At 37.4% G+C, this 25107-nt stretch overlaps 1 non-coding gene across 1 annotated transcript; it reads right to left on the minus strand.

Moving 5' to 3' along the window:
* Positions 1-22252: 22252 nt before the first annotated feature.
* On the minus strand, positions 22253-22359 carry LOC148094240 (U6 spliceosomal RNA). The gene has a single exon (XR_015716284.1). It is a non-coding gene; the product is annotated as a U6 spliceosomal RNA (small nuclear RNA).
* Between the last annotated feature and the right edge of the window lie 2748 nt (positions 22360-25107).

The raw sequence follows: 25107 nt of genomic DNA on the forward strand, positions 1-25107 counted from the left end.
CAACTTTGGTGTATTGGGATGATGCTCTAACTGAACTACCCAGTCAGGGGTAATATTAATATATTTTGTATATTCACTGGGTTTTTGTAAATTTTTTAAATATATCTTTATTGATTTCAGAGAGAGGAAGGGAAAAGGAGAGAGAGAGAAACATCAATGATGAGAGAGTCATTGATCGGCTGCCTCCTGCATATCCCCCAACTGGGGATCGGGCCTGCAACCTGGGCATGAGCCCTGACTGGGAATCGAACTGTGATTTCCTGGGTCCTAGGTCGATGCTCAACCACTGAGCCATGCCCAGCCAGGCTGGTTTTTTTTGTAATTTGATGCTGTCAATTTATTCATTCATTTATTTCTTTCTGTATCACTATAGACTCTATGGAAATGATGTTGAATGAAAACACACATAGACTGTAACCTCATGGAAGACACAGCCCAGAACAGGAAATACAGCAAACAGGTTAAAGAAAAAACTGCAGGCAAGGTTAAGCAAAGACTTGTTTTTTAAATCTAGTCCCAGTATTAGCAACTGTAGAAGGTCAGGACTGTTGCTTGAAAGGGCCCTTGGCTAGACACTGTAACAAAAATTGAAGAGCCCTAAGCCCTGTGGTTCAACTAGAAATCCTACTCTTAAGTCCTAGAAGTCAAGTCTGAGTTAAGCAGCAGCCACAGGAAAAGTGCATTGTTATCAGGCAAGGATTAGGTTGTAACGATGTGGCTTCCTGGATTGGAAGGTGTGATGGTTAATTTTATGTGTCAACTTGACTGGGCAATGGGATACCCAGAGAGCTGATAAAACATTTTTGGTTATGCCTGTGAAAGTGTTTCCAGAAGAGATCAGCCTTTAAATTGTAGGGCTGAGTAAAGCAGATGGCCCTCTCCAGTGTTGCTGGTCATCAGCCAATCTATTGGGGGCCTGGATAGAACCAAAAGACAGAGAAAGGGTGAATTCACTCCTTCTGCTTGTGTTAAGACTCCGTCTTCTCCTACCTTCAGATCTTGGCTCTCCTAGTTCCTGGGCTTCTGGACTCATTCTGGGAGTTACAGCATCGGCCTCCCAACTCTCAGGCCTTCCAACTCAGACAGAATTATACTGCCAGCTTTCCTGGTACTCCAGGTTGCAGATGACAGATGGTGGGACTCCTCAGATTCCATAACCACATAAGCCAATTCCTATAATAGTTTTTTTATATCTATATCTGTATCAATCTCTCCTCTGCCCAGCAGGACACACCCCTGCAGGCCACATGAACCAGTAGGCCCAGGCTGCACCTTTGTGTGGGATAAGGAAAGCATACAGTAGGTCATCCACTCTACCAAGGTAATCTTTTCTCTCTCTAGTTAAGAACCACCTTCCTACAGACCCACTAAACTGCAGGAATCTTGGGTTTCCACAGCTTGGAAAAGCAGCATTTTACACAGCCTCTAAATTAACAAAACTATGAACAAAGTGACCTTTGATCAGTTACATCATCGGAGATTGAAAAATATGCAATTAGAAATTATTTCCTGGGAGAGAAAAAATGGAAAAATCCTCTACTCAGTCCTACAAGAATCCCACAAGGTGTCAGCTAAATAGACAGTGGAAGAGAGGCATTAACACCAGGACAGACCTGAACGTATCTTCTTCAACACACTCAGGAGTTGTTCTTATTAGCTGCTCAGCAAGAAGAAATGAGATTGCCAGAGATCATTGTATAGCCTATATAGTGTTGTATTTATCATTATTTAGCCAATGCAGAAGTGTATATAGTTTCATTAGAAACACTGGTTCAAACATTCTCATCAAACTCTTTTGTCATCCTCCTAAAATTTACCTAAGAACATCTCCCTCAAAGTATTATGTTAAATGGATCTTTGAACAATGAAGTCAAGATTCTGGCGCCTACAGTGAACAGAACCAGATGTGCAGCCTCTCTCACAGAATGCTGTCTGCAGGCTTACTTCTGAGCATTCTGCACTGCTCTTTCATATCCATCATTTCATTTCTTCCTTAAAATGGTCTCATGAATTATGTTGGAACAGGTATTATTAAGCCTTCATGAAGAATGAGGAAACTGAAACTCAAAGTAGGTGACTTGTCCAAGGTCACACAACCAGTAAGTAAGGCCTAGAACCTGGCTTCTAATTAACCACATACTCAGTTTTTTTTCATTTCATCAGATTTCTTGTACTTCATCTTTTGAAGTTTGTTTTTATAAAAAACATTATATTGAGACTCTGAAGATCAATAAGCTTATTATCAAACTTGCTTTTTAAAATGGAGGCACCACAGTTGGTCACAGAGGCTGTAATAATTCTCCCTATGACTTTGAGAGTCTTGTTTATTGCTCATTGATCGCCATGACAATGCTCCCTTAAATAACTCCAGATAGATTGCTATGTATAATCACAGAAACATCCATATGCATGAGTCACCTGTCAGCAATCCAAGCCCATCATTTCCAATACCTGTCAACATGTCATCAAGAACTCTCTGAGTTTGTGACACAAACAAAACTTACTCTCTCAAAAAGTTGAAAATCATGCAGTGCTACATGGTTTGTGGTTGAAGAAAACAAATTTTAAAAATGATCACTATTTGCGGGGAAGAATTGGTAGGGATTTGCCAGGTCACTCTGAACTGTTCTTTGTCCCACCCCCAAAGTGTAAGAACCCAGTCAAGGATAGAAATTCAAATCTACTTTTCACTTGTGGTTGAACAATATACCCATGGACTCATTTCATGTGCGCTTAAGAGGAAAGACATAGAATTCTCTCAGAATCTTCTAGAACAAACTACCAAATGGCAACTAACCCTGATGTAGTGTCTATCAGCCACAGCAATGTTTCAGGAAAGGCTTTGGTCACTTGGGCAGGATTAGTTGTGATGGGTCATTATGCCCAGGAAGATGTTTATACTGAGAGACCATCAATAATACAAGGGCAGGTAAGAATCCAAAGTCAGGACAGAAAGGCCAATCTCCAGTCCAGCAAGGCAAGTAGCATGTAATTACTTGAACCCAGGAACAGGACAAAGAATGGGATTCCAACAGGCAAGAGCCAGGAATCATCTCACAGGGAGAAGGAGGCAGGAAAGTGGTAATCCAGGTAGACAATCCACATGTAGGGGAAGCAAGTAGCAGAGGTCCAAGTAAGTAAAAGACCCAAAGTCTGAGGAGAAAAGTGAGTCAGTTCAAGTATCAGTAGTCAAGGCATTACACTGTAAATCTGACTCTGATACAAGATTTGTCTCATCCAAGGGCCTCTTAGACACTGGCTGCCAAGCTTCAGCACACAGCTGCAAAGAGATAAATAGCTTCACCTGTCTAGGAGATGGCTTCTGATGGTTCTGAAAAACATAAGCCAAAAATTAAAGCTCAAATAAGAGTGTGTTTGCATTTTTTATTAATCTAGTAACTATATATGGATAAATGCATGTGCCATTTAAATAAGGCTAATAAAGCACAAAACCATACCCCTGAATCTATTTCATTCAGGTCTATAACCAATGACTAATGTGGCTAACAATAATAATGATAGTAATAATAAAAACTAACATTGCTACATACCAAGAACGTTTTGTGGATAACAAGAAAATAACCATAATAGTAATAGCTAATTTTGCTGAGCAGATGTTAATCACCAGGCTCTGTTTCTAAGTGCTTTACATGTGATGTATTTTATTCTTTTGAACAATTATTAGTTAGATACTATCATTATCTCCATTTTACAGAGGAGACACAGAGGCATTAAGTACTTTTCTCATGGTCACACAAATAGTGAGGCTGGATTTGAACCCATGTCTTCCGACCTCAGCAGCTATGCCTAGGAGAAAAGACTACCATGACACTAGTTCTTATGATGGATCAAAAGTTAGGGGGAAAAAAGCTCACTCCACACTCCAAAACTCCCTTCTTCTCAATTCTCATTCCATCTAGCAAACAACCTATAATTCTCAGCTTTCCTCTACCATCATCTTCTTGTGACATCTGAAAATGCTAAGGGTAGAAAGGTGGCAAGGGATTAACATTTACTAAAGTACATGGAATTACTTAGTGCCAGGTTCTGTAATCAACACAGTACACATGTGACCCCCATTCAGCAGGTGCCCTTAGAACGTTCAACCCTCCATTCATGCCCCTTCAGGGCCTGAACAGATCAGAGTTCCCCTTTAGTAGCAGCCACTGTTGCACAAAGCCAGAGGGCAAACCCCTAATTATCCTCAACGTCATAGCCAGGCAAGTGGGTTTCAGAGGCTGGGATAGATCAGAAATGGAGAGGAGAAACAGGGAGGGAACCTGTGCCAGTCTCCATGAACACTACAGAAAATGAGCTCTCTGGCAGGTGCCTAGAAGGTTTATGTATTCATGATAGACCTTGGTCTGAGCAAGTCAAAAGTATTTGGAGGACCTAAGATAGAAGAGACGAGTTTTGTTTTTTTTCCATGCTGTATTATCTTTAATTAAGTACAAAGACTTTTCCAATTAAGTCACCTAGAGCTCATTTCGCCCACTGCTCTGTTTGGCCTCCAGTCTCTTGTCTCTCTCGTCAGCAATAGTGAGGCGGATACCCTTTCTACCGGGAAGGGAAATCCATGGTTTATTGCCTTTGCCAATTACAAACATGTTGGAGATCCAGGTGGCAAAGCTGTTGCCATTGGCATCCTTCACATGAACTACGGAAGAGACAAGTATTTAAATTTATCAAGGCTGAACCAAACTTAGCTTTCCACATTTCCTGTGTGGTGAGTGCGTTAAAATTCACTCAGAACTATTTTTCCAACTAATGAAAAATATGTGGGGTCAGTTAATCCTTGTCTATAATCAGACACTGAGAAAGTATAACAAATAGAGAATATATTGAAAAGAAAATGAGGAATGAATATCATGATGAGGGTGAGAGCAGAGGATGGTTAAGTGGCTGTTTCCATTCAATCTGTCTACTCTAACCTTTCTCATGAGGACGTCTCACACATTAAGAAGAGACAAAAAAGCAACCAATTAAACATCTGTCACCACTTTCCCTTTAGTGTTTAATTTGAAAAAACTTTCCATTTCCTCCTAAATGAGAGCTGATTATTCAAGGGAGAGCCGGCTGCATTGTACATGACTTTAGCTTGGCCCAGGCTAGCATTAATCAGCAAACACATCAGTGCTGAAGCCCGCAGGTTCAATAAGATGGAAAAGGAACATTTTCACAATGGTTCATCGAAGCTGCCTGTGTGAGCATTTCATTCACTGACAGTAACAAGATTAATGAACACAACCGCCTGGGTGGTGCTCTGACTGTTACCCTCAAGCTGATTTTCAAACATAGCTAACCAAGGAGCCAAAAATCACATAATAAAACACATGATACCTATGTCTATGTAGCAACAGGCCTGTCTATTAGGGAATGTGGGAAATGCTTCATGTTTTACTTGAATCTTAATTTTTCAGGTCTTCATTATAAAGAGGTGGCTAGCCCAACTGCCTTTGTGATACAATTCTATTTTGATCATTAGCGCTGACCTGCCTTAAGGAATCCAAGGATTTCCCCATTTCTGTTCCATTTACTCATACAACTCCAGAATCAGTATTTATAATCCAAAAGGTATTAAGCAAAGTGGTCATTTCCTTCATGTTTATCCAGTTACTCAAAGAATGCACTTAACTTTCTCATCTCCCACTGTATCCCTGCATATGTCCTCATCTCCAGCCTCGTGGAGCTGGTCATCTTTCCCTAAACACATCACTGCAGACTCTGTCCTCACATGAACCTTTTCTGTGTGCACACAGAGAGAAAGAGAGCTCTGGTGTCCCTTCCTATTCTCATAAGACACCTATCAGACTAGACCCCCACCCTTACAACCTCATTTAACCTTAATTTCCTCCTCAGGCCTTATCTTTAAATACACTCACATTGGGGGTAGGGCTTTAACATATGAATTGTGGAGGAACACAGTTCAGTGAATAACATGAATGTATTCTCACCAGCCCAGAAAGCACTTCCCTCTCTTCTCCTCAGAGAAACATTGCACTCAAGTTTCCAGGTTCCACCTGAGTGTTACTTTCTCAAAAAACCTTCTCCAATTTCAGTCAGAAACAGTCTTATTTCATTCTCCCTCATATTATTTCTTATTAGTTGCTTATGTGTCTCTCTCCGCTAATATACTGTGAGTTCCTTGGAAACAAGGACTCTATCAGATTCGCCTACATTACCTGGCACAGTCGTGTGCGTCACAGTCATTCACTCTCTGTATCTGCAGTGTCTAGCCCATGACTACACAGTAGACACTCAATAAATAAGAAAAAAAAGAATAAATGCATTTTCTCTTTCTTTCTGCTGCTGACATTTTCTCTGATTCCCCTTTAATCCTTTTTGTCCTCATTGTAAACACTCTTCCTTTCCCTTTTTTCTTTCCCACAAAAGCAATGAACGTTTTTCAAGCCCCCTTAAAAGTATGGTTTGCTCACTTTCCCTTTACTCCTTTGCCATAGTCCTTGCAAACAAACACTGAAGTCTTCAAGTACGAAGTTATACCTATATCCTGACAACTCCCAAAGTCTGCAGCCTGGACCTTCCTGCTGAGTTTTAGTCCTGGACACCCTGCTCAATGTCACTGCCGAATGCCCCATGCAAGTCAAACACAATAACCCATCTAAACATAAACATTCCACACCAATTCAGTCTCCAAATCCTGCAGATTAGACTGCTTCAACACTTCCCTTTCTGCCACTTCCATAATTGAGCCTACTATGTTACTTGCCAAGGTGACGGTAACAGTGAGGATGGGTATGAGGGTGAGGTTGTAGTCATGATGATGGTGATGATGATGGCAATGGGAAAAACTTGATTATTTTGATCATTTGTGGATGGAGGTTCATTCCCACTACTCCCCTACATTCTCTTTTTGATCCCAGCAGACCAAATATAATTTCCCAATTACATGTGATATTTCCTGCTGTTTCTTTCTATATACTGCTCCCTCAGCGAGCAGTATCATCCTCCACCTTCTCCATCCAGTTAATTCTCATTCATCCTTCAAAACTTAGGTTAGGCCACCACCTCCTAGAGGAGCATTTCCAGGATATCCTTTGTACTCCATTGGGACTCCAAGCACACCTCTACCATCACTCTTGTATGGGGTTAAAATTTGGAAAGATAAATTAAAATTTTCCTTGCTTACTCTCTTGACTTTCTCTACCAAGTCAGTGGTCTTCACTTAAAAAAGAGCACACACACACCCCAGCAACTAAGGAATCATTTGACTTTATAAACAGAAATTGATACATGTTGCTTTCTCCAATCACAAAATTGTATTCAGTGTACATGAGAACTTAGGCTCAATTTTAAAAATACAAAACCACATATTCACTAACATTAGATGTCATTTCCTACTTATATAGAATGAGCAGAGACCCTTCTATATAACCCTTTCTGGGTAGAATGAAGAAATTAACCTAAACTGAAAGTCATTCTAAGAACACTGAGATGTTCTTGAGACTATCATAACTACAGTTGGTCTCACAATGAATTTAAAAGCAATAAAATATCTTACAGAGTTAGAAGGTGGTCAGGTTTGGGTCACATCCTTCAAACCAAACCAATTACAGTCTGTACAAGCAGCGTGATGGTGAGATCTGCAAATGCCACTGCTGACGCACAAGGCTCCTCGAACGGTTTCATCAGTGTTGCTAACCACTAAATAAGGAGACAGAGCACCACTATCCAGGACCTGAAATGTAATCAATACTACAACACAGAAACTAGGCTCGTCACATTTCAGCGTGGCTGCGCTTCTATGGAAAACAGCAGACTACAAAAACAATTCTTTATGTCCTTTTTAAATTTTATTTTATTTTACTTTTTCCATCACCCTTATCCCCTCTATGCCCTCTTCCACCTCTCCCCCCCTCCACCCCTACACTGTTGTCCATATCCATGAGTTCTCTCTGGTTTTTTTCTTTTTTGCTCAATCCCCCCACCCTTTATGAGGGGACACAGAAGAGACCCTTAACAAATGGGATAAAATGCAGCTTCACAAGCAAGAACAAATTTTGATTAAGCAGCCTTTCTCAGCTCAAGGGCTACACTCGACCTAAGAGCTGAGGTTTGCTGAAAAACATCAGCGCAAGCAGACCAGCCCACAGTGTGAGGAATGTGAGAGATGTGGGCTGTATTTCCTGGAGATTTCAAGCTGACCATACATCACTGCACACAAACTGGTTGATAAAAATGCACCAAAGACAAAGCTATTCACTTGTCAGGGGTTTTAGTGCACATTTAACCACCTAGCAATTTTCCCCCTTTATTTTATTTTATATTTTTTTCCATCACCATTTATCCCCCATATACCCTCTTCTACCTCCACCAAACCCCTCCCCCAGTAGTCACCACACTGTTGTTCGTGTTCATGAGTTGTTTCTCTTTTTATTTTTATTTTTTGCTCAATCCTTTCACCCCACAACACCCACCACCACCACCACAGAGCTGTTTGCTTACCCTCTGTCTATGAATCTGTCTCTATTTTGCTTGTTAGTTCAGTTTATTCATTAGATTCCATATATGAGTGAAATTGTATGCTACTTGTCTTTCTCTGACTGCTTTATTTTACATAGCATAATACTCTCCAGGCCCATCCATGCACCCCCAAAAATAAGAGTTCCTTCTTTTTTCTGGCAGATAGTATTCCATTGTGTAAATGTACCAAAGATTTATTATCCACTCACCTACTGATGGGCACGTGGGCTGCTTCCAAATCTTGGCTATTGTAAATAGCACTACTATAAACATAGGGGTGAATACATTCTTTCGAATTAATGTTTCAGGTTTCTTCAAGTGTATGCCCAGAAGTGGAATCACTGAGTGATAAGGCAGCCCCACTTTTAATTTTTTGAGGCAACTCCAAAATGCTTTCCATAGTGGCTGCACCAATCTGCATTCCCACCAACAGTTCATGAGGATTCCCTTTTCTCCACACCCTCACCAACACGTGTTTGTTGATTTATTGATGATAGCCATTCAGACAGGTGTGAGGTGATGTCTCATTGTGGGATTTTTTTATCCTCACCTGAAGATATTTTTTCCATTGCTTTTCAGAGAGAGTGGAAGGAGGAGAGAGACAGAGAGAGAGAGAGAAAAACATCTAAGTGAGAGAAACACATCTATTGGTTGCCTCCCACAAGAGCCTGACCAAGGCCAGGGATCGAGCCTGCAACCAAGGTACATGCCCTTGGTCGGAATCAAACTCAGATCCTTCAGTCAGTGGGCCAACATTCTAACCACTGAGCCAAATCAGCCAGGGCTCACTGTGGTTTTAATTTGCATTTCTCTGGTGATTACTGATGTTGAGCATCTTTTCATGTCTATTGGCCATCTGTGTGTCTTCTTTGGAGAAATGTCTGTCTATTCAGGTCCTTTTCCCATTTGTAATTAGATTGTTAGTATTTTGGTGTTGAGTTTTATACATTCTTTATAAATATTAGATGTTAACTCCTTATCAGATGTATCATTGACAAATATGTTATCCCATCCAGTGGGTTGCCTTTTCACTTTGTTTATAATTTCCTTTGCTAAGCAAACATTTTGTAGTTTGTTGTAGTCCCATTTGTTTATTTTTGCTTTTGTTTTCCTTGCTTGAGGAGACAAATCAGAAAAAATATTGCTACAAAAAATGTTCTAAATTTTACTGCCTATATTTTCTTTTAGGATTTTTATGGATTTGAGTCTAACATTTAAATCTTTAATCCATTTTGAGTTTATTCTTATGCGTGGTGTTAGAAGGTTATCTAGAGTCATTTTTTTAAAACTACCTGCCCAATTATCCCAACACTATTTATTGAATAGACTATCTTTATCCCACTGTATGTTCTTGCCTCTGTTGTCAAATATTAATTGAACATATTAATTGACCATAAAGGCATGGGTTTATTTATAGGCTCTTTATTCTGTTCCATTGATACATATGTCTCTTTTTATGCTAGTTCTGTGCTGTTTTGATTATTATGGCCTTGTAGTATAGTTTGATATCAGGTAGCATGATTCCTCCAACTTTTTTATTTCTGAAGGTTGCTGTCGCTATTCTGGGTCAAAATTTTTGGAATATTTGTTCTAGTTCTGTGAAATATGCCATTGGTATCTTGATAGGAATTATAATGAAACTGTAGATTGCTTTGCATAGTATGAACATTTTAATGATGTTAATTCTTCCTATCCATAAGCATGGTATATGCTTCCACTTATTTGTATATTCTTTCATTTTTTTCTTCAGTGTCTTATAATTTTCCAAAGACAGGTCTTTTACATCTTTGGTTAAATTTATTCCTAGGAACTTTATTTTTTTAATGCAAGTGTAAATAGGATTGTTTTCTTAGTTTCCCTTTTGATAGTTCATTATTAGTATATATAAATGTAACTGATTTCTGGATATTTATTTTGTATCGAGCTACTTTACTGAATTCGCTTATCAGTTCTAGTAGTTTTTGGTGGAATCTTTAAGGTTCTCTGTATATAGTATCATGTCATCTGCAAGTAATGACAGTTTTACTTCTTCCTTTCCAATTTGGATGCCTTTTATTTCTTCTTCTTGTTTGATTGCTAGGAATTCCAGTACTATATTGAGTAAGAGTGGTGAAAGCGAACATCCCTGTCTTGTTTCTGATCATAAGGGTAACACTTAGAGTTTTGCCCGTTGAGTTTGATGTTGGCTGTGAGTTTGTCATCTATGGTAATTATTACATTGAGGTATGTTCCCTCTATTCCCACTTTGCTGAGATTTTTTTATCACAAATGAGTCCTGGATTTTGTCAAATGCTTTTGTTATGTCTCTTGATATGATCATGTTTTTTTTATCCTTCATTTTGTTTTTGTGATGTATCACATTTATTGATTTGCAAATATTGTACTAGCATTGCAATTCCAGAATAAATTCCACTTGGTAGTAGTGTATGATCTTCTTAATGTATTGCTGGATCAGGTTTACTAATATTTTGTTGAAGATTTTAGCATCTATGTTCCAGTATCAGAGATTTTTAGCTATAATTGTCTTTCTTTGTAGCAACTTTATCTGGTTTTGGAATTAAGATGATGCTGGCCTCATAAAATAGGCTTAAGAGTCTTCCTTCCTCTTGAATTTTTTTGGAATAGTTTGAGAAGAATAGGTGTTAGTTCTTCTTTGAATATTTGGTAAAATTCACCTGTGAAGCCATTTTGTCCAGGATTTTTGTTTGTTGGAAGGGTTTTTTTTTATTACTGCTTCAATTTCACTAGCTGCAATCTGTCTTCAGATTCTCTGATTCTTCTTGGTTCAGTTTTGAAAGATTGTATGTCTCTAGGAATTTATCCATTTCACCCAAGTTGTCCAATTTGTTGGCATATAATTGTTCATAATATTTTCTTACAGCCCTTTGAATTTATTTGGTGTCAGTTGTTACTTCTCCTCTTTCATTTCTGATTTTATTTATTTAGGTCTTCTCTTTTTTTTCTTGATGACTCTGGTTAAATGTTTGCCCGTCTTGCTTATCTTTTCAAAGAACCAGCTCTTGTTTCCATTTGTCTTTTATATTGGTTTGTTTGGACTATATTTCTTTTATTTCTGCTCTTATATTTATTATTTCTTTTCTTCTACTCACTTTGGGATTTTTTTTGTTGTTCTTTTTAAAGTTCCTTAATGTATAAAGTTAGATTGTTTATTTGAGATTTTTCTTGTTTCTTGAGGTAGGCCTGTAATGCTATGAATTTCCCTCTTAGGACTGCTTTTATTGTGTCCCATAAATTTTACGATGTTGTGTTCCCATTTTTATTTGTTTCAAGGTATCTTTTTATTTCTTCCTTGATCTCATTGTTAACCTATTTATCGTTTAGTAACATGTTATTTATCCTCCATGTTTTTGTGTGTTTTTCAGTTTTTTTCTTGTGATTGATTTCTAATTTCGTACCATTATAGTCAGAGAAAAGGCCTAATATGATTTTAATCTTCTCAAATTTATTAAGACTTGTTTTGTGGCCTAATGTGTTCTGTTATAGAAAATGTTCCCTAAGCCTTTGAAAAGAATGTATATTCTGCTGCTTTGGAGTGAAATACTCTGAAGATGTCAATTAAATCCATCTGATCTAGTGGGTCATTTAAGGCTGCCATTTCCTTGTGGATTTTCTGTCTGGAAGATACTTACATTGATGTCAATAAAGGGTTAAAATACCCTACTATTACTGTATTACTGTCAACCTCTCCTTTTATGTCCATCAAGTTATTTTTACGTATTTAGGTGCTCCTATGTTAGGTGCATAAATGTTTACAAGGGCTATACTCTTTTTATCGTTGCTCCCTTTATCATTATGTAGTGTGCTTTTGTCTCTTACTATAGCTTTTGTTTTAAAGTCTATTTTGTCAGATATTAGTATTATTTGCTCAACTTTTTTTTTCTTTCCATTTGCATGAAATATCTTTTTCCATCCCTTTAGTTTTAATTTGTGTGTATCTTTTTTAAAATATATATATATATCTTTATTGATTTCAGAGAGAGAAAAGGAGAGGGAGAGAGATAGAAACATCAATAATGAGAGAGTCATTGATTGGCTGCCTCCTGTATGCCCCCGACTGGGGATCGAGCCCACAACCCGGGCATATGCCCTGACCGGGAATTGAACCCTGATCGCCTGGATCCTGGGTCAATGCTCAACCGCTGAGCCACACCCGGCCAGGTGTGTGTATCTTTTGTTCTGAGGTGGGTCTCTTGCAAACAGCAGATATATGGGTCATGTTTTCTTATCCATTCAGCTACCCTATGTCTTTTAATTGGTGCATGAAAGCCATTTTAGTGTGGATTTAATCACCAACAATTTACTTTGAAAAAAAATAACTATTTACTAACTAATCATTGGTATTTTAAATTTTTAGTTCTATAAATTACTTTCAAAATAATGTTTGGTTACATTTAACCTACATTATCTTCCATAAATTAATTTTCTAAGACAGAAGAAGACTAAAAAGCTGTTTTGTGAAGAGCAACAGACTTCAATTGTGACAACTCAAGCAAACCAAAAAAATAACTCTCTGGGAGCAGAGTGTGGAAATATTTTTTCAACCTCTGTTATGCGTGCAAAATGTAATGATGAGTCATATGTCACTTTCCCACACAAAGGATAAAGAGGTACATATATAACAGAGATAAGTATAAAATGATAGGACTGATTTTCTTATACAACATATAGTAAGTCTCAGTGCTTTGTAACCATGCTAGGTATACCTTGAATTACAAACCTTAATACTAAACAACCTTAATTTGCAACATGAGCTATAGATTATCAAGTACTTTCATACATATTATCTCAAGTGATCCTTAAGACATCACTCTGAGATATTTTTAACTCTAATTTCAGCTGAATAAACTAAGTTTCAGAAAGGTTAAATAGCTTGCCCAAGGTCATGCAACTGGTAAAGGCTGAGCTACCTTTTTTCCAATGCACCATTGCTGCCTCTATGTATCTATGTCTATTCAACCACATCTGTTTGCCTGATCCTACAAATCTACCTCATCAATAAAAGTTTATTGATCATCTTCTATATGTTTAGCACTATATTAAATGCTGGGTATTTAAAGATGAATTAGATAACCCCATTGACCCCTCAGGAGCACTCAATCTATTGGGAAGACAGTACCATCATCAGCATTGTCAAAAGGGCTAACTTTTTAAAAGTACTTTCCATGTGCCAAGCACTGTTCTAAGCACTTTCGAAGTATCACCTCAATTTAATCTCATAAAAACTGAGAGTTGGGTAATATTAATATGCCCTTTGTAAGATAAGGAAACTAAGGCAAAACTAAACCGACACAAAGAGTAGTAAGTAGTAAAAAGAATAATTTGGTGCTGAAACAGTTTTAAAGAAATTTCAGCAGAGTAGATTGTATTTGAGCTGAGCTGTAAAAGATGAACTTGGCTGTGAAAGGTGAAAAGGAAGACATTTCCAGGCAAAATGTATAGCATGAAAAATGTACGCAAGGCTGAAGAGCGACACTGCCTCCTCAAATGTGTTACATGCACATGGTCTCCCTGTCTTCATGATACTTCTTTAGCTAGGATTCTCTTCCCTCTTACTCAAACTAATATACTCATCAGGGTTTATTGGTTAATTAGACATGGTTTGAAAGAAGACAAAAGCCAAGGATGATTCCAAAATATTTAACTGGGACAACAGGAAGGATGGAGCTTCTATTAACTGAAATGGAAGACTGTGGGATTAGCAGTTTGAAGACAATGATAAGGGAAGCTGGGGGGGGGGGGAAATCCAAAGCTGTGCACCCTACAGAGGCAACATCTGTCTAGAGAAAGATGTCTTTTTCTAAGTTGCATAAAAATAAATGCTCTGTCTCTAAGAAAAATCAAGAGTTTGTTTTCAGGCATGTTAAGGGATTTAGTACACATTTAAGTAAATAATCGAGTAAGCAGCTGAATAAACAAAATTAAAGTTCCTGGAATAGGTTCAGAAAGGAAATATAATTTGGAAGTTACAAGCTTAATTATACTATTTAAAACCATGAGGCTGGATAAGGTCATCAATGGAGAGGGAAAACTGAAGGAGATCCTAGGACTGAGATCTGGTGTCTCCAATGTTAAGAGATCAGAGTGATAAGGAGAAACCAGCAAAGGAAACCAAGAAAGAATAATCAGTGAAGTAGGAGAAAACTGAGGAGATATCCTAGAATATTAAAGAAGAAGTGTCAAGTCCTGCTGACAAATCAAGTGAGATAAAAACTGAGACATGACCACTGTAGCTAGCAATACAGCCATCACTGGTGACTTTGAAAAGAGCAGTTCTGGTGGAACAGTAAGGAAGAAAGCTTGATTTGATTGAGTTTAAGAGAGAATGAGAAGTGAGGAATTAGCAATAGCAAGAAAAGACAACAGAAGCTTTGCTCGAAAGGAAAACAGAAAAAAGGACCAGTTGCTGGAAATCGTAACTACCATTTTCTTTGTTTATTTGTTTGAATTTGGGAGAAACAGTTACATGTCTATATACTAATGGAAACTACCCAGGAGAGAGAGGTAAAATAATGATGCAGAAGGAAGAGGACAATTAATGGAGTGATGTTCTTGAGGAGATAATAAGAGGTAGAATCTAAAGCACAAATGGGGTGATTTCCACAGCAAAGAGCACAGACTGTTCATCCATAAGAGGAAAGGCAGATTGCAGGGGTACTGATGAAGTAGAGATAGTGATGGGAATTCTGCTATGTTTATTCCAGTTGTTCTGTTTTCTCAGGGAAATGGTAAGCAAAGTCATCACCTGAGAATGAGGGATGCAAAATACTAGAAACATTATTGGCAAAAAACAAAAACCAAAAAAATAAAGTGTGATACAAAAAAAGGAGTTGTCACAGATATGAAACAACAAAAACTTCCACACACTGCTGGTGGGCATGAAAATTGGTAGGACCACTTAGAAAATAGTTTGACATTATTGAGTAAAGGCAAAAATGTGTATATCCTATGGCCCAGCAATGCCATTCCTAGGTTTACGTCCTATAGAAATGTATGCACATGTGATTGTGGCCTCCTTACAAGAATAATTATGGAATAATTGCTCTTAATTATTGGTAAAATTATTTTTTAAAAAGAAACAATAACAATCACCAAGATTGTGGTTACCGTTAGGAGAAAGGAAGGGGGCTGTGATCATGAATGAAAATACTGAAAGATTCTCAAGTGCGAGCAATATCTTATTTCTTAACCAAGATTATTTGTTAAAATTGCATATGTATGTTTTAGGCACTTTTATATACTATTAGATTTCAACATTAAAAAATGTTTTTACTCCCTTAGTCTTGCCACCTAAAGTTAACCACTTTTGATTTAGAGCTGTCTCATGGGTAAATATGTCAAGTCAAAATTATTCCCCTCCCCTCCATCTGCCTGCTCCTCTGAAGAGGATAACCCCCCAAGGAGGTTACAAGGAATCTTGGAGGCTAGCAAAAGGCACAAGGCCCACATGTACTTATCCGTACTCACTAGTACCTATTAAGGTGTAGCTCACCCCACCTGGTTACAGGATATAAGGCACTAGCATCTCATAGATACCTGCTCAGTTCCCTCCAGCTCCAAAACAGGCTCGAAGGCAGTGCACTCTTGGACCTGCTCTTTCAGCGAGCAAACCTCCCAGCATTTCTGCGTGGCCCTGCAGGCCCGAGAAGTTTCAGTTGCTTTCTCTGTACTGCCTTGATGAGCCGGAGGACTAAGGGAGGCTACTCCAGGCTTGCCCACTTCCCCATCCTTGGCTGTCCATCTTCCTGCGCCACACCGTGAAAAGCAAGGCACAAATCATGCTCCTGGCAGCTCCCAAATCTGGCATGTTCCTCTGGTTCCATTTTCTTCAAACCCATTCCCCTACAAGCATCCACATTCTGCATCTTCTTTATGTTCAGGTACATTTTATAAACTTTGTTATTAGTCCATCAGGGTCTGACTTTTAATACTTAAGAAAAGCTTTGGTGATCTACAAAATTCTCAAGTGCCTGGTATTTGCCATTACCTTAAGTTCTGTACAGTTTTGCTTCATGTACCTTAAGTCTCTATTATTAGGCAAATATTTGTGGTTGTTATGTCTTCCTTATGTACTGACCTTTTTAACACTATGAAATCTTTATCTCTTTGTGTGTGTGTGTGTGTGTGGATTTAAATACTATATTTCAAATGTGGATTTACATAACTTTTTTAATTTTTTAACCATTTTAAAGTTGCCTTTTTTCTTCTTCTTTTTTAATTTTATTTTTGTTTAAAACATTACAGATGTCCCTTTTTCACCCCATTGACCCCTTCCACCCTGCCCTCACTCCCCTCCACAGTCCCTCACCACACCATTGTCTGTGTCCTTGGGTTATGCATATATGCATATAAATTATTTGGTTAATCTCTCCTCCCACCCACAACCCCCCCCCCCTTCCCTCTAAGGTTCGTCAATCTGATCCATGCTTCCATGTCACTGAATCTATTCTGTTCATCACTTTATTAAGCTCTTTAGATTCCACATATAAATGAGATCATGTGATGTTTGTCTTTCTCTGCCTGGCTTATTTCGTTTAGCATAATACTCTCCAGGTCCATCCATACTGTCCCAAAGGGTACGAGATCCTTCTTCTTTACAGTTGCTTAGTATTCCATGGTGTAAATGTCCCACAGCTTTTTTATCCACTCATCTATTGATGGGCACTTGGGCTGTTTCCAGATCTTAGCTATTGTAAATTGCTCTAATATGAACATCGGGGTGCATATATTCTTTCTGATAAGTATTTTGGGTTTCTTAGTATAAATTCCTAGAAGTGGGATCACTGGGTCAAAAGGTAGTTCCACTTTTAATTTTTTGAGGAACCTCCATACTGTTTTCCATAGTGGCTGCCCCAGTCTGCATTCCCACCAGCAGTGTACTAGGGTTCCCCTTCCTCCACATCCTTGACAGCACATGTCCTTTGTTGATTTGTTGATGGGGCCATTCTGACAGGTGTGAAGTGATGCCTCATTGTGGTTTTAATTTGCATCCCTCTGATGATTAGCGATGTTGACCATTTTTTCATGTTTCTTGGCCATTTGAATGTCCTCTTTGGAGAAGTGTCTATTAAGGTCCTTTGACCATTTTTTAATTGGATTGTTTGTCTTCCTTTTGTTGAGTAATATGAGTTCTCTGCACACTTTGAAAATTAACCCCTTATTAGATACATCCTTGACAAATATGTCCTCCCATACCATGGGGTTCCTTTATATTTTGAGGCTGATTTCTTTTGCTGTGCAGCAGCTTTTCAGTTTGCTGTAGTCCCATATGTTTATTTTTCCTTTTGTTTCTCTTGCCCGAGATGTATTAGTGAAAATTCCACTATGTGAGATGTTTATGACTTTATTGCCTATGTTTACTTCCAGGATTTTTATACTTTCAAGACTTACATTTAAGTCTTTTATCCATTTTGAATTTTTTCTTGTGTTTGAAGTTGGTGGTCTAGTTTAATTTTTTGCATGTACCTGTCCAATTTTCCCAGCACCATTTATTGAGGAGACTGTCTGTACTGCATTGTATGCTTTTGCCTCCTTTGTCAAAATATTAACTGACCATGATGGTGTGAGTTTATTTCTGGGGTCTCTGTTCTGTTCCATTGATCTATATGCTGTTGTTGTACCAATACCAGGCTGTTTTGATTACAATGGCTTTGTAGTACAGTTTGATATCCCATAAAGTGATCGCTCTCACTCTGTTCTTCTTTCTCAAGATGACTGTGGCTATTCAGGGTCTTTTCTGGTCTCATAAATTTTTGGAACATTTGTTCTAACTCTGTGAAATATGCTGTTGGTATTTTAATAGGAATTGCATTAAATATATGAATTGCTTTGGGTAGTATGGACATTTTAATGATATTAATTCTTCCAATCCATGAACACAGTATATTCTTCCACTTGTTTATATCTTCCTCTATTTCTTTTTCCAGTGACCTGAAGTTTTCTGAGTATGGGTCTTTTACTTCCTTGGTTAGGTTTATTCCGAAGTATCTTATTTTTTTAGTTGCAATGGTAAATGGTATTGTTTTTTTAGTTTCTCTTTCTGAGAGTTCATTGTTGGTGTATAAAAATTCCATCGATTTCTGGATGTCAATTTTGTATCCAGTAACCTTGCTGAATTCATTTATCAAGTCAAATTGATGGAGTCTTTAGGGTTTTCTATGTACAATATCATGTCATCTGCAAATAATAACAGCTTTACTTCTTCCTTTCCAATTTGGATACTTTTATGTTTTCTTCCTGTCTGATGGCTATGGCGAGGACTTCCAATACTACATTGAATAAGAGTGGTGAAAGTGGACACCTCTGTCTTGTTTCTATTTTCGAGGGAAATGGTTTTAGTTTTTCACCATTGGGTATGATGTTGGCTGTAGGTTTGTCACATATGGCCTTTTTTATGTTGAGGTATGTTCCCTCTATTGCCACTTTGCTGAGAATTTTTATCAAAAATGGGGGCTGGATTTTTTTGAATGCTTTTCCAGCATCTATTGATATGATCATATGATTTTTGTCCATTTTGTTTATGTGATGTATCACATTTATTGATTTGTGGATATTATACCAGCCTCGCATCCCTGAAATAGATCCCACTTGGTCATGATGTATGATCTTTTTAATGTATTGCTGGATCTGGTTTGCTAGTATTTTGTTGAGGATTTTAGAATCTATGTTCATCAGGGAAACATGGTTTGGGGATTAGGATGATACTGGCCTCATAAAAAGAGTTTGGCAGTTTTCCCTCCTCTTGAATTTTCTGGAATAGTTTGAATAGAATAGGTGTTAATTTTTCTTTGAATGTTTGGTAAAACTCACCTGTAAATCCATCTGGTCCAGGACTTTTGTTTGTTGGGAGTTTTTTGATTACTGCTTCAATTTCATTGGTTGTTATCGGCCTATTCAGGTTTCCTCTCTCTTCTTGATTCAGCTTTGGAAGATTGTATGCCTCTAGGAATTTGTCCATTTCACCCATGTTGTCCAATTTCTTGGCATGTAGTTGCTCATAGTACTTTCTTATAATCCTTTGTATTTCTGTTGAGTCAGTTATTATATTACCTCTTTCATTTCTGATTTTCTTTATTTGGTCCTCTCTCTGTTTCTTGGTGAGTCTGGCTAAAGGTGCATCAATCTTATTTATCTTTTCAAAGAACCAGCTCTTGGTTTCATTGATTTTTTGTTTTTGTTTTTGTTTTTTTTCATCTCTATGTCATTTATTTCTGCTCTGATCTTTATTATCTCCTTCCTTCTACTTCCTCAGGGATTTTCTTGTTGTTCTCATTCTAGTTCTTTTAGTTGTTGTGTTAGATGGTTTAGTAGAGCTTTTCCTTGTTTCGTGAGTTATGCCTGTAATGCTATGAACTTTCCTCTCAGGACTGCGTTCACCGTGTCCCATAGAGTTTGGGTTGTTGTCTGTTCATTTTCATTTTTTTCCAGGAAGGGTTTGATTTCTTCATTGATCTCATTGGTAAACCATTCATTGTTTAATAACATGCTATTTAACTTTCATGTCCTTGAATATTTTTTAGTTTTTTTATAGTGGTTGGTTTCTAGTTTCACGGCATTGTGATGGGAGAAGATGCTTGATATGATTTCAACAATCTTGAATTTGTAGAGACTTGCCTTGTGCCCTAACATGTGGTCTGTTTTTGAGAATGTTCCATGTGCACTTGAGAAGAATGTGTATTCTGCTGCTTTGAGGTGAAATGTTCTGTAAATGTCAATTAAATCCATTATATCTAGTGTGTCCCTTAAGGTCTCTGTTTCCCTGTTGATTTTTTGTCCAATGATGATAATGGGGTGTTAAAGTCACCCACTATGATTGTGTTGCTATCAATTTCCTCATTAAAGTCCACTAAGAAATTTTTTATGTATTTAGGTGTTCCTATATTGGCCACATATATATTTATAACAGTTATTTCCTCCTGTTGGATTGATCTGTTTAGTGTTTATGTAGTGAACATCTTTGTCCCTTGTTATGATCTTTATTTTGAAGTCTATTTTGTCAGAAATAAGTATTGCTACTCCAGCTTTTTTTTCATTTCCATTTGCATGGAATATTTTTTCCTATCCCTTCACTTTTAGCCTGTGTGACTCTTTTGCTTTCAGGTGGGTCTCTTGTAGACAGCATATATTTGGGTGTTATTTTCTTATCCATTTAGTTACCCTATGTTTTTTGATTGGACCATTTATTCCATTTACATTTAAGTTTGCTATTGATAAATACTTAATACCATTTTTCCCCTTTATGCTGATGTACCTTTCTCTCATTATTTCTTCTTCTTAAAGCATTCCTTTTAACATTTCTTGCAATGCTGGTTTGGTGGTACTGAACTCCTTTAGCCTTCTTTTGTCTGGGGAGCTCTTTATTTCACCTTCAATTTTAAATGATAGCCTTGCTGGATAAAGCAGTCTTGGTTGCAGATTCTTGCTTTTCATTCCTTTGAGAACTTCATGCCACTCCCTTCTGGCCTGAAGAGTTTCTATTGAGAGATCTAATGTCAGTCTTATGATGGTTCCCTTGTAGGTCACTGTTTGTCTCTCTCTTGCAGCCCTTAATATTTTCTCTTTGTCCTTAACATTTGCCATTTTAATTATGATGTGTCTTGGAGTGGGTTCCTTTGGGCCCCTCTTGTTTGGAACTCTCTGTGTTTCCTGAACTTGTTTGGCTTTCTCCCTCGCCAGCATAGGGGAAGTTTCCTGTCATTATTTCCTCCACTAATTTCTCTACCCCTTGCTCTCTTCCCTCCCATTCTGGCACCTCTATTATTATGTGAATGTTGTTTCGCTTCATGTTATCCTAAAGCTCCCTTAGACTGTCCTCATGGTTTTTACGTGTTTTTTGTTTTTGCTGCTCTGATTGAATGGTTTTTTCTACCTTGCCTTCTAAGTCACTTATTCTATCCTCTGCTTCATTGAGCCTGCTTTTAATTCCTTCCAGCATATTCTCGATATCAGATATAGTATTCTTCATTTCTGCCTGATTCTTATTTATGATATTTACCTCTTTTTCATGTTTTCACTAAGTTTCTGAACCTTTCCATTGTCTTGTTGTTCTCATTAATTTCCTTGAACATCTTTATAACCATTACTCTAAACTCGATTTCTGATAACTTGCTTAACTCCACTTCATCAAGGTCTTTTTCTAGCAACTTTTCCTTTTCTTTAGTTTGGGGGTTGTTTCTTTGTCTCTCCATTTTGGTGGCTCTTAGTGTTTGTATCTGTACATTAGATATATTTGCTGTCTCTCAGTCTTGTAGGGTGGGATTTTGTAGTGTATGTCCAGTGGATCCCAGAGATGTGTTTTCCTTATATTTCTGAGCTCTTTTCTCTAGGTGTGTCCCTTTTGTGGGTGTTCCTTTTGTGGGTTCTTTGGACTCTCCTATTGGGATTGGGTCTAGATTGTTGTTAGCCCATTCTTGGGGGACTCTCCTCTCAGGTTGGGTGACTGCATGGCTCAGCCCCAACCACATTGTGTGAGCTGTTGTACAGGTGCTGGTAAGGCATGACAATATACAGCTAAACTGCCTGGAAACAAGCAGTATCTTATAAAATATCCTTACAATCACAATGAGACATCCCAAGTGAAAGTAGAATTGAGAGAGTGAAGTGAGACACAAGTGCTAGAGAAAAAAAAAAAAGAAAAAAAAGGAAAAAAAATAGAGAAAAGGATATTATTGCTAAGAGTATTAAAAATTAAAAAATAATAATAATAAAATAAAAAGTAAAAAATAAAGAAGCTACTGGGAGATAAAAGGGAGAAAATATGGAACCCTTCACAAATTTGCATGTAATCCTTGTGCATTGGCCATGCTGATCTTCTCTGTATCATTCCAATTTTAGTATATGTGCTGCTAAAGTGAGCACTCCTTTGCCTTGAAACTCATTTTATCTGTTATTGATACAATTTACTCGGCTTTTTTGTGATTATAGTTTAACAGGCTATATTTTTTCCATCCATTTATTTTCAACCTATTTTGGTATTGCCCTACATGTATCTGAGGCTCTCTGTTAAATTTTTTTCAATCTTTTTTCTCTCTGGCCTTCAAATTGGATAATTTCTATTGATATAAAAGTTTACCAACTCTTATTTCTACCATCTTCAATCTACTGTTAAGCCCATTCAGTAAATTTTTATTTCAGGTATTATATTTTTCAGCTCTAAAACATATATTAGGTTCTTTTTTAGAGTTTCAATTTATTTGCTGAAATATCTTAGCTATTTATTCACTATAGAAATATTATTCTTTATAGTCATAATCACCACTTTAAAATCCTTTTGTGTTAAATTCAACATTTTATTATCTTCAAGTCACTCTTTTCTCTTTAGTATGTTCACATTTTATTATTTCTTTATGTCCTGTAATTTTGGATTGCATCTTAAACTTTATGAATGATACATTATACAGATTTTTGATTCTGTTGTTTCTTTAGAGTTTTATTTTTGTTTGCTTGTTTAGCAAAAATTTAACTAGGCTGAACTCAAACTCATAGCTCTAAAATCTCAGTGCAGTTCTTTTATCCTTGACAGGAAGTCTGGAGTCTTCCTGCATATGTGTCATTCAGGGCTCATCCAGCTATTTGAGCAGTTGATACAAAGAATTTGGGCTCCCTCTCTGTGTTTCTCTCTTTTCTGGGATTCCTCCCTTACTTTACAGCTTCTGTGGCTGCCTCAAACTTTATCCTTGGTGAGGCTATGGGTTTTCAATCCATGTTTTGGCTTTCTGCCTTGGTAACTGGGACTTATCTTCAGGATAATACCTATAAGAAATTTAGAAGCCCACTCAGTGCTGCTCCCTTTCTCCACATGTCCATATAAAATACATGCATATGTCCCTACTTTGGTTTGCTCTCTAACACCTTCACATGGTTGTGTTTTCTGCTTTTTTAAGAGTTTATGGTTATTAATAGGAGCTACTAAGCCATTGTCAAAAAAAGAAACTATCACTTATATTAACATCCATAAATTTTGTGGCAATTGCATGTAGTATTGTTGTCGTTGTTTAATCTAGATAGAAACTCAGTGAAATTTTTCCTTCTTTCTATGCTTCTTTGTATCACTCCTTCCCTGGGGCTATGAGATTCAAACTCACTGTTTAATTTTAATGCTGAAAGAACTAAAGGAAATAAGAAAGGGGAAAATGCATAGATAAATATTTCAAAATATCCCTCTGAAGTGCAAATATATTGTGGAAGAGCTAACACATTTAAATCATCATTGGGACAAATTAGGTTGCTGGTCTAGGATGTCCAGAAAGAGAAGGAAGCATGAGAGGGGAGAGTACAGAGGATATAAAAACATGTAGAACTGGGAAAGAGACAGATATGGGTGAAGCCCCTTAGTGAGGTGTGAGAGGGGAGAAAAGGCTAATATCTAGTAGAAGAAGGAAGTACTCCAAAGACAGCTTAGAGCCCAAGAAAACAGAGAACCCCTAAATTTTAGAATTATAGCTTCATGGCATTTTAAACCTAAAAAAATTAAAGAATTAAACTTACCAGATAATGTAAATCCAAAACTCTTATTTTAGAGACAAGGAAATTTAGTCTCATACTTTGCCTGCCTCTTAATTTAGTCAAGGGGCTCACTCCCCTCAGCAGCACTGGCACTATCATATTCTATTCAACAAGAGCCTGGGGCCTGTTCACATTTGTGTTTTGACTAATCAGTGTTGTGTATGATAGTGTTAGGCCTTGGCTACTCAATTTATCCTTAAACAAGCTGGAGAATTCTAATATAGAGCTTTTTGTTTTCTCTGTATTATATTGGAGTTCTAATCACATCAGAGTGCATTGGGGCTTTCTTATGATTGCATACAATACACCAGGCTCCAGCTCTCTTTTTAATTATGATAAAGCCCTGCAGCCTCTCATGGATTGCTTGGTTTCGTGTTCAGGTATAGGTGGCTCACAGTATTCTGCAAAGATTAATTCAGATTAGGTCATAAATTTATTGAAGGAAATGTCTATCAGGTGTTCCTGTCTGTCTGTGTAACTGCTATTGACAATAACAAAATGATGTGAGTTTCAAACTCCCTGGTCACATGCTGCCTTCTGATTTAATCATTTGAATGTGCATTGCTTCCCCCAAGGTATCTTTTTATCCTCTCAAATAGGAATGAGAAGCTGAGATCAGTGAATCTTAGAAATTATATTTTAAATAATGCTTTTATGTTCACAGGTTTGTTCTCTCCTCTCAGTGTCTGGTAAACATCTCCTGGACAAATCAAAACACATCAAGATGAGTATGACTGTCTTTATACTCAAAAGATCATATGTGCTTCTAATGATAGCAGTGACCAAGTGAAGAGAGAGTAAGCTATTTTTCACAGCCCAAGGTCAAGAGTTGCTGTCTTTTTTTAAAAAATGATGCACCATATCCTTCTGCCCTCCTACCAATCAAAAAGAGCCCAAATAGTAATTTAAAATATAATCCCAAAACCTTCAATGTATCAAAGAGTAACCTAGCTTTTAGGGACAATAAACATAAGTAATGGGACTTCTTATTTCCTTCACTTAAAATAAAAAGTATAAATTCTTTTAAAATCTACAAATATTCACCATATTATTTTAAAGCTGTTATTATATAGCCTAAAGAAAATTTAAAATCTAGCATTT

This window comes from Miniopterus natalensis, chromosome 1 (genome assembly GCF_054644295.1).
Source record: "Miniopterus natalensis isolate mMinNat1 chromosome 1, mMinNat1.hap1, whole genome shotgun sequence".
In the NCBI taxonomy this organism is placed as follows: Eukaryota; Metazoa; Chordata; class Mammalia; order Chiroptera; family Miniopteridae; genus Miniopterus; species Miniopterus natalensis.